The 11035-nt window shown below is 41.3% G+C and overlaps 1 protein-coding gene across 8 annotated transcripts in view; it reads right to left on the minus strand.

The window, feature by feature from the left end:
* The window catches only part of Dlgap1 (DLG associated protein 1), an 878199-nt gene extending 871046 nt beyond the window's left edge, over positions 1 to 7153 (minus strand). For 7 of the 8 annotated variants that reach the window (XM_040274808.2, XM_078030334.1, XM_078030332.1 and 4 more), the window contains exon 1: positions 7015 to 7153. The gene's annotated coding sequence lies outside the window, so the exon portion shown is untranslated. Of the gene's footprint in view, positions 1 to 6248; positions 6325 to 7014 lie in introns of those variants that run through there. The other variant, XM_078030330.1, reaches the window with a different exon arrangement.
* Between the last annotated feature and the right edge of the window lie 3882 nt (positions 7154 to 11035).

The following is an 11035-nucleotide window of genomic DNA, read 5'->3' on the forward strand; positions in this document are numbered from 1 at the left end:
AGTTTATTTCAGGGCTCACGTTTCAGAGGGCTCAGTCCATAGAAGTCCAGCTCCATTTCTCAGAGCTCAAAGCAAGGCAGAATATCTTGGTGGAAGAGTGAAGCAGAGGGAACCAACTGACATAATGATCAAGAAGCACAGAGAGACTCCACTCACCAGATATAAAATACATACCCCATAGTCATGCACCCAATGAACCACTTCCTCCAGCCACAACCCTCCTGCCTCTAGTTACCACTCAGTTAATCCCATCATGGCCCAATCATCTCTCTTCCAAACCTTCTTGCATTGTCTCACACATGAGCTTTTGGGGGACACCCACATCCAAACCATAACAGTGAAGAACACAAAGAACATGTTACCATTTCTAAACAGTCTGCGGTAACACGTTCTTCGTGTTCTTCAATGTGAAAACACCAAAACAACACTACATTGCTTTGGCACACATACATAGCAAAGTATATGGAAATGGACGAGAATGACTAACAAATAATTCAGTGTACAGCGTACAAGTGAGGGAAGATATGTTTGGAAAGATAGTACATTGGAAGTATCAACAGTGTATGCAATGAACTAGTTATAATTTGGGTTAGTGGGCATATGGGTGTTAACTATAATATTTCACAATAATTTACAAAATACTTCACAATAATTTTTAATAATAATAAAGAATTGAAAATAGAGTTTGACACAGGTATTACATGCAAGGGAAAAGAAATAATCAACTACAACTTGAAATGTTTTCAAAATATTTTTTCCCCATTTCTACATCCTTAGACCTGGTTCTCAATAATTTATGCCTCACTTAGGGCAAGAATTTCCTTTGTTCCAATTTGAACTCAACTACTTCTATGAGTCCAAGCAGCCACTTTTTCATATCACTGCCTATTCAAAATCCTTAAGTGGCTCTCATAAACTAAACGTTCTTGTATAGCAATTAATATGGCTTGGATGGACCCTCCATAATGCATCTCCATCCTTCTCAATCAAATACCTCTCCAGGTCTAACAAAATGTGCTAACGGAACTAGAGGACCATCTCCCCAACCAGGAAATGCCAGTTCACTTGCATCTCCATATCTTTGTAAATGCTTGACAGTATTTGAAAGCCATCCCTTCTTCCTATTTAATTCTTACCAATCCTTAAAGAGTCAGCATCAGACCTTCCTGTTTAGGAAGCATTCTATAAGTCCTCATGTATTGTTAAGTTCCACCCTTGCAAAAAAGTTCAAAATAAGTATGATTTGCCCACACAGTTGAGCACTCAGTTTAATTCTATTACACATCATTACTAGTTATTTCCTACATCTCAATCTTTCCCTTTTGGCTGCATTTTAAGGTGCCCAAGGACTTGAACTATGTCTTGGATTTCTGTATTCTCCCCAGTACTGAGTAGCCGGGAGATAAAAATACTTTTGCTTGCACACACTTAGACTGTATATACCCAATATTTGAGAGCAAACATCTAGAGCCCTTAGGATTCTTATCACAAAGCAAAATATTTTTTAATTATCCATAAAGAATATGTAAATCTAGAGAAATTATTTCCTATTGTAGTTTATAAAAGCATGAGCCATGTTCACATTGAATCTCACCTCTCCTCACAGACTATTTAAGGCTGAAGATAGGACCTGGTATTTAAAACAGAGAACAAGTGGCAGGTTAGCCTATGGGTCAATCATACCATCACCAGGCAACGCGTCTGTATTTACTGTAAAAAGGACCATGAAAAAGTATAAAGGACTAAAACTGCCTTCACCTGGAGAGACTCAGTAATTAAATGACTTTTTAGTTGAGGTCTTGGAAAAAGGAAACAATGTAAGATATAATGATCCAGGAAGAAGTGGGAAAAGATTTCTTATCCTGCTTCATAAAAGCTAGAGAATCAAGAAGCCTCATCTGAATTGCCAAGGCAAGGGTTCACACAATATGTTTTCAAAAGTGTTACTGCTTCAAGATTTTCCCTTGCTGCCTCTCCTCAACTCTAAATGGGAAAGCACATCCCTGTTTGAAAGAATGAGAAGGTTACCCTGCCTTCTAGGTTAATGTCTACAGGAAAATAGCTTTGAAGGGGGGTGAACGTGCCCTGCTTCTATGCTACTAAAGTGTGATGAATCGTATCAAAGAGTAGTTGTTTGCAAAGCCTGGGACAAGATCAAAATGCCATTTTCCTCTGAAACTGCTGCATGTGTTCTGTAAAGAAATCTCAGGGAAATCTTAGTAGGAAAAATACTGGTCCAGAAATAGACTTCACACTGAATTTCCACTGAAACTGAAATCAAGAAGCAAAGGGTCTCCAGGGAAGGGGTATAATCAGGAGGTTAGAGTGAGGGTTAGTGCCAATTCTTCTATCACACATTCATAAATGTTCACCAGTAGTAGAATTAACAAGGAAGTTACTCTAGCAGATGTTTTCAAATTAGCTTAAAACCGTGTCACAGAATAAGGCAGCAGAGCTGGAAGTGTGCCCAGAGAGACCTTCCCACAAGCCGCCTGAGGGAGCCCTTTAAGTATGTCTGAACCCTCCTGGTGCAGAGATTCAGATGCAAAGCTAGGGTGATAAGCCAGTCATAACACAACCCTTTTAATTGCTTATCCATGGCTTCAACAAGACTTCTATTCTGCTGAATGCTAAGGAAACCTGGTAAGATTGGGCAGTTCCAAATTACACACTTTATGGCTTGCCTTTGTGTGGTTGCTTACATATCTGACAAGAAAACACTGAGAGAAGATAGAGAAATTGTTAGTGACAACAGATGAGCAAGCTATAAGTGAATCTGAAAATGAACGGTTTCATTTCTGGCAAATTCTAGAGAGAGGAGGGTGAGTTTGCATTTTCATAGTATATTCAGAGCATTGATACCTAGTTTGCACCTAAAAATAAAATGGGCAATGATATCCTAGCTATGCTGGTTCTCATCTTAACTAGATTTCAAATGGGGCTTCCTGTAGGGGAACTGGTTTTCCTAAATGGGATGTCACTTGTTTCCCAAGAATCAGTAACTTCTACAGGAAAGAGAAAATTAAACACCAACATGAAAAAAAAATCTCAAGTCAATAAAAGATGGAAATGTCCCCTGTTTCAGACTCATTTGATAGGTTATCAGTCTCCATCATTTACAGGAATAAAGGATGTAAAATTATTGGGGACATGTATACAACACCAACTTGTGTGCAGTCAGAATAAGGAGAAGAAGGGCAATCATCCATCTTTTTGAACCTTCTATCAACACTCCCTTTTTTGTTTGTTTTTAACCACATGTCTTGCTCTGTGGGGTGTATGCTTCAGGGTTACACAAAAGGACCCAGAAAATACATACTGTAAAGTCAAACAGATGTGTGTTTGAAAAAAAAAAGGAGGTGGTGCCTGATATCTCATACAATCAATCATCTGTGGGTGTTTAATAAACTAGATTGAATAACAGAAGATGATTTCAAAATCTTCATGGTGGGAGAATGTTTTAGACCTTTTTAGGAACTTCTTTGGCAATTCCTGATAGACCACACATGTAGACAAAAGTCACCTTCAACAGAGAGTAACAAGAATCAGGCTACAAATACTCCATGATTTAAATAAAAAAAAAAAGACTGTCTTTTGGGGACCACTATGTTATTCTTTTCTTGGAAAAAGGAGAACTGTGAACACTTAGGATCTTCTGGAAATAAAAGAGACAGTGCAAGACAGCAGGTGCTTTTGAGCCTCTAAGGGTCTTAGCAGAAAGATTTTTGACAACGCTAGCAAAGCGGCTTCTTGTGATAGTGTCTCATAATAAAAATGTACAAAAAGACTAACATACCATAGACATAGACATAGGCTTAGATTTTAAAGTATGGGAGGTGGGACTCAGGTTTTTTTCAAGAGTCCTTTTAGCCTTTCTGTTTTAATGGTATTCTATCAGCAGGAGAAAAAAAAATCACCAAAGGAAAAGAAGAAATCAACCAAGAAACTTAACAATTACATCGTTTCCTTAAATTAAAGAAAGAGAGGTAAGTGCGGTTTCTATAGAGATGAAATCTTAGTAAAAGGTCTTCCAATTAAATGCTTCCCAGAAGGAAACCAAGTCCCTGTCCTCTGATAAAGGGCGGAACAGTTGATGGAAATGATCACAAAGGTAACATAATATGAATTTGAGTTGATCATGGAAACTTCACTATAGAAATACACATTTGGTAGCATTTTACAATTCCTTCTGCATTTGAAATAATATGCAAAATCAAAACACTAAACTGTTTCCAAAAGAATTGCTATTTAAAAATAAGTACTTGTCTCAATTAAGTTCTAGCTCAAATTACTATTGTTCTACCTATGTTTTATAAAATAAGTAGTTTGTAAAACAAGTTCCCCTCTTCCCATTTTTGTTTTTATATTTCAAAAATCAATCTACATAAGCATATGGAATACAGGCATACATATCTAGTAGAAGTTCAAAATGCATGCAGCTTCTATTCCCAAATTTGATATCATACAACACTTAAGCTTAGAAGGATTTAAAAAGTAGCATATCACAGTTTTGGACTATTTCTCTATGTGGGCTACTCAATATTTTGGAAGGTCTTGTTTTCATTTCCTTTGAAAAATTACTAATATGATTCATTGAGATTTTAATCCTGTCAGAATAAAATTTATCTTGAGGGAGAAATTAAATATGCTAAACAAAAAATAAATTCTCACAGGGAAAATACATGTACATACCATTCCCCAAAAGCTCAAGTGCAGAAATGTAATTTGAAGAACTTTATCAGAAAACCAGTTTGTAATCGTAAAAGCATCTGTTAACAAGTTCATTTCACCAATATTTTATATTGCCTGTAATTTTTAAGATATTTTTGACAAACTAATCTTACAGTAAAAAGTAGAGAAATGGAAAGAGAGATGTGAACTTTTCAAAACAGACTACATTTGCAAGTATATTAAAGTTTTGTTTTGTTTCATATAAGTCAAACCAAAATTTTATCGTAAGCATGTCAGTTTTCTTTAAAAGCAGCTACAGAATTTCCAATCTGGAACTAGGAATATTTCAAGGTAGTGACTTCACTCTGGCAATTTTAAACTCAACTACTAAATCCAAAGAAAATTAAGAACAAAGCTATCAGACTGACTACAGGAGAAAAGGAAAAGGATCAGGAAAAGAAGGGCAGGGAGGGTAAGAAAGAGTAATGGGGTACATGATCAAAGTGTGGCATATATGCATGCAACAATATTCCACAATGAAACTCATTAGGGATTTCTGTCAAATTTGTTTCAAGTCAAAACATGAATTTTCTGAGCCAATGATAGCTTTTTTAAAATTTTATACACGTTACAAAGATATATTCAATTTTTCTTTATATATTGAATCTTCTTTTTAAAAACTTAGGCAAATAATACTATTTTTTATATAATGTAAATTAGGGCACTTGTAACATTTCTTGCCTCCATGTCATTTTCATTCAAGCTGGAATAAAAAGTAAATGCCATGTATGCAAAATGAATTAGGCCAATGAAAAGTTGCTTCCTAAAACTGAAATTGCGTTATAAAACAACTGTCAAAAGACTGTTCTTTTTGGAACAGCTCCTTCCTGATAAAAATGATAATAATGATAATTTGCAAGATGTTTGCCTGCTGTCCTAAAATCGCTTTCCTATTTCTAAGCACTACATGTTAGCACTATGTTAGATTGATCCATCGCCACTTTCTACGAAGTCATTTATGAAGACCATAAAAGCTAAAGATCTCTTTGTTACTTTTATGACATGTCTTTCCTCAGTGTAATTCCATAACTTCACGTGCTATGCCGGTAGGCGGGGAGCATCCACCTCCCTCACCCAGGAGCCCTCATCTAACTCTTCTCTCTCACACACAGCTAGGAATTAAGTCTTGCCTGGATCCAAAAAAGACATAATATCTCATCCACCAGCGCCCCTGTCCTTGTCGCCTAGCCACCTCCAACCCCTTCCCCTCCTCGTGCCCTCCCCATCTCGGACACAAAATTCCGCAGCGCTACTGGCCGCGCGGAGGGCGAGCCCGGCCGTGGGAGGCGCGAGCAGCGCTAGGGCACAGGCGCTCAGTGTCCCCAGCGCCCGCACCCGAGCCGCCTGCCGCCCCTTCCCAGGGCCTCTAGGGCCACACCGGGAAGCGGTTCCCGCTTGAATGCAGGGGTCGCCACTCGGCCCTCAATGAAAGTGCAATCTGTTACCTCCCCCAACCCTGGGGAAAGGTCCCTATTTGGTCTCAGCTCCAGCCCCATTCAATTCAATTAACTGAATACCGGGTCTCAACGCCCGCCACGCGATTTGCAGGCAACTGGTCTGGGCAGCGGGTAGAGGGCGACTCTCCAGTGACCTCCTCCTTGGATCCGTTCTCTGTGTGCGTATCTCTATGTGTATCTCTATATCTCTCTGTGCCTCTCAGTCTTTGTGTCTCTGTTTCCTCTCTCTCTCTCTCTCTCTCTCTCTCTCTCTCTCTCTCTCTCTCTCTCTCTCTCTCTTTTTCACGAGGGAGGGTCTCTCTCCACAGTTAAAGCCAAAATGTCACCCGAAAAGCAAGTGCAACAACTTGCTTTGCAAACGACCCAGGAACCTGTCGAAAAAACGCCTGCAGTGTGCCACCAGCCCACTCCTCCCCTGCAAGGTGCTTCAGGGGGTGGGGTGGGGGGGTGAGAATTTGGTCAGTCCGAGGATGACGGAGACTGAGGACTGGGTTCTTCTCCCCTCCCCCTTCCGGGACCCTGTCGCAATTAGAAATCCTTCCCTTCTTGGGGTTCCTGGGGGGAGCTGCGAGGACAGCACTCCTGGAGAAGGGCACGCCGGCCCCCGGGATCCCGGAGTCCCCAAGGAGCCCTGGAGTGCGCCCGGGACAAGGGAAGGAGAAGCGGATGCGCGGAGAGTAGTTAAATGAGCCCAGCCCGCAGTCCTTCCGCGGGCGAGGGTAGCGGCGACCTCGCGGGGGGCGACGGGCAGGAGCCACCCAGCGCACCGCCACCGCCACCGTCGCCGCCGCGCACACCCGAGTCCCGCGGCGCAGCCTGGCGTTACCTTGCCGCTGCCCGCAGTCGGGCCCTTGCCTGCTGAGTCCGTCCGTCGGGCCCAGGAGCCTCAGAGCAGGACGCGAGGGGTGGCCCCTCCGCCGGGACCGGCTCTCAGCGAAAGGATGGGAAGGACCCGAGAAAGGAGCCGAGGCAGCTGCGTCCGATCGCGCCGCTGATACTGCCGATTCCCGCGGGCGGAAGGTGTCGGCGAGGCCGTGTCCCCGGGATTGCGGCGCCCGGAGCGCAGCGCTCGCCTCTGGCGCGGAGGCTGAGCGCCGGGACGCGGCGGGCTGGGGCGGCGAGGCTGGGCTGGTCACCCGCCCCTGGGTGCATGTTAATACGGTGGGGAGGAGGAGTCCCGCGCTTCCTCCGCCCAACCACCGGAGCCGGCGGGCGGGCGGCGGCCGCGGCCCGGAGCCAGCCGCTCCCACCCGCCCCAGCTACTACGGCGCGGCCACTCGCTCCGGCCCCAGCCCAGGCACGTGCGCCCAGGCCACGGGGAGGCGCCGGCGTCTCCCGGACCGCGATCTCGGCTGGGGGATGCTACCCGCTCAGCCTTCAGGCGGGACGAATTCCCGCACCACACAGAAAGGAAAGCCTTACAAGCCCGGGATGGAACCGAGAGGCGGCCACCCTCTAGTGGGCGTGACCTATTGAAATGATTGTTCCCTTGCGCAGCATCTTTGGAGAATTAAACCTTCGGCTCCGGTCTTGCCAGCCTTGTTCCTAGCTTTGTCATTTTAAGGAGGGGAAGTAGGGCTTATAACACTTACTATCACAGGAGGGTCAAATTGGTGGGCACAAGATAGGCAAACGGCTCTTCTCTATCCTCGGGGTCCACAGTATAAATTTTTGAAGAAGTAATCGCCATAGAGAAGCCTAGGTAGTAGAAAGCCTCAGACACACGTCACTGGGAACTGACTTCAAACCCAGGACCATCACTTTCAAACACTTATTCGCTGGAGCTTGGATTTCCTCATTCCTACAACCAGGGCTCTTGGGAGGTTGTGTGGATTAGATTACACAACATGTATTCCAGCAGTTCGCCTTGGTTTTAGCATAAAGACAATTAGAAAAGCACATATATATGCTTTTCTAATATTATATATATATTAAGATAGATAGATAGATCCATAGATAGACTTTTTACTCCTAGCTTCAGACCTCACTCAGTTCACTCTGCACTATCTGTCCCAAGGTCATTGGAAGTCATCCGCCCCCCCCCCAGGCTCAGCTCAGCACCAAGCCCCTTCGTGCTCTAAAAATAGGAAGAACCCACCTTTCCTCAAAGTAAGAATAGGAACAATAGTGTGAAGAGGTGAATTGAGAAGCGGATCAAGGAGAAGTCAATACGTTAAATATGTATTGAGTTTCTGTTCTACTCACTTAAGTATTACATGAAGTAAGTATTCATTAGCATTAACATTGTATGTTCAAATAGTTGAAATAATCGTGTTTAATCACCATCTTCCTTGTTTCCCTCCACCCAAAAATGAAATGCCATCTTCCTGGAGCATGCCCTTTGTTCTACAGCTCCCAGAGAGAACATTCTGCCAAAAAGTATATAATCTTCTTTATGTAATTGTACCCATAAAGTTATAGCATAAGATTTAGCATCTGTTTTGTGTGCTAATTATAAATATTAATAGAATATCCTTTTTAAAGAAAACACTGCTAAAAATGCATGGAAGTGAAAAACAGTTTCCATAAAAAATATGACTCAGATAAATAATTTCTTTTCCATAATTTCACTGAGTGATTTTCCATTAAAAAGGAAAAGAATCATTAAACCACTAACTGGAGGTAAATTCTCAGCATTGTAATACCATGATCACCAATGCTTTAAATGTTCTGAAAGACATCTCCAGCCAATTCAATAATTACTATGTGGGAACACAGACTTCAAATCAGTCTCCAAGAAGCAAAATACTGACAGAGCCAATAATTTTCATAATTTGAAGAAAGGCAACTACCTTGCCTGTCCATATTTATAAATATGTTGAATCCACAGAATTTTTAATGACATGGCACAATTCAGAAGGTCACTGTAATTGTCAAGACCTGACTCAAATTAGATGACTTTAGTGAATAAAATAACCTGAAGTGGAAAAATCGATTTTCTTACAAAATCATTATGGTAGATTTAATTGAGTTACAATAATATCTATATAATGCTACTATTTTTAGGATTTTCTGACTGTAAGTGACAGAAACTAAATTTGGCTACCCTTAAGTTAAAGTAATTTATTGAAAATATATAGAAAGCTTCCAGAATTAAAAATGGGGTTAGAAAGCAGAAATATTTGAGAGAATACTGGCAGTCCAGGAAACAGGAAGACAGAAACAGTTTGATTTGCTACTACTTACACACTCAACATGAGTAAACGCCAGTTGTTTTTCCTAATCAGCCATTGCTGGTTAGATTTAAAATGACAGGGTTGGGAATTTGAATGGCCAAGATGCCTACAGGTACTAACTGCCTGGCTACACCAGAATGGGGAGAGAAAACATTTCATTCCTTAGTTTCCAAGATAGAAGTCAGGCACCTGATAAACATATGATTGGAGATAGGTAATTCCTCAAAAGGGAAGATCAACTATTAAGAGGCAGGATTTGATAATGAGGGTTTTTTATGGTTTTTTTAATGATAAAATCTGTTACATTGACTGTCTATGAACTTTACATTATAATTCTTAAGAGTTACATGGCAAACAATGATTTTGCCTAAGGAAAACTAGTAACACTTCTTCTTTGTAGTTGTTGTGGTTCACATGCTTGTTTTTAGTTAAGGCATTTAAAAATGTTATTTAAATATCTATCACATAACTGGTTACCTTATTTATATAAGCAGAGTTTCTGTACACTCTAATATAAGCCAGGGCTGATCTGCTGTACTCATTTCCACAATGGCAATATGGTAGCTGAATAATGAAAACATACCCAAGTTCTAATACTTGGAACCAGGATTGTTACCTTACATGGCAAAAGGACTTTGTTGATGTGATTAAATGGAAATCCTTGAGACCCTAATGGATCCTCATAAGGACACGAGTCCTAATAAGAGAAGAGCAAGAAGGTTAAAGTCAGGACAAAAACATTGGATGATGGAAGTAGAGGTTGAAATGATGTATTTTGAAGATCGAGGGTGGCTATGAGGAATACAGGTGGTGGTTTCTGGAGAGTAGGAAAGTAATGGAAATGATTATTCCCTAGAGCCTTCCACATGGAGGACTGGTCTGCTTACATCTTGGTTTTAGTCTACTGAAGAAGGAGAGCTGTACAATAATAAATCTGTATTGCTTTCAGCCACCAAATTTCTAGTGATTACTAGCAGGAGGCATAGGAAACTCATATAGACAGCTTATAGACCCTTGGGACCACCCTCTTTCCCTAAAACACATGATTGATAGCAGGTAGCAGGTAGCATGAAAGTCCTCACTATAGAAGACCCCAGAAAAGTGTATGTACTTTTGGAGAAGTTAAATTAAAGCTGGCCTAATCGGCAAACAAGATGGTAAGAAGAGAAATTTGGAAACCGCTGACAGACAGGGTTCCTATCCAGGAGCTTCCAATTTCCTGGTTAAATTAAATTGAGACATTCCACTTCCTAGACCACCCTATGGTCAAGCAGGTTAAATTTCAAAAAATTAAGCATATTTGTGACAGAAGAGCTGTAGGGGCAATCTGAATAGTAAATATGAAAGAAGTACATGTTTATTCTGCATTAATAGAACATTTTCATCCATTCTCCTGTTTTTAAGTAACACTGAAACGGTGATGATTTCCATATCTATATCTTTAGCCTTGACTTCTGTGCTAGAATTAAGAATTGTGAATCCAAAGACCTGGTAGAAAAACCCATCTGAAAATCCTGCAGACACCCCAAACTTAACAGGTCCAAATTGAACTCATCAGCTTCTGCCCTTCACCTCCATTCAAATTTATTCCATTTCCTGTTACATGGAGGATTCATGGAAATGTCATCCACCAAGTCACCAATATCAGAAACCTTTGTTATCTTTGAATTC

Source organism: Ictidomys tridecemlineatus, chromosome 13, assembly GCF_052094955.1.
Source record: "Ictidomys tridecemlineatus isolate mIctTri1 chromosome 13, mIctTri1.hap1, whole genome shotgun sequence".
Classification (NCBI taxonomy): Eukaryota; Metazoa; Chordata; class Mammalia; order Rodentia; family Sciuridae; genus Ictidomys; species Ictidomys tridecemlineatus.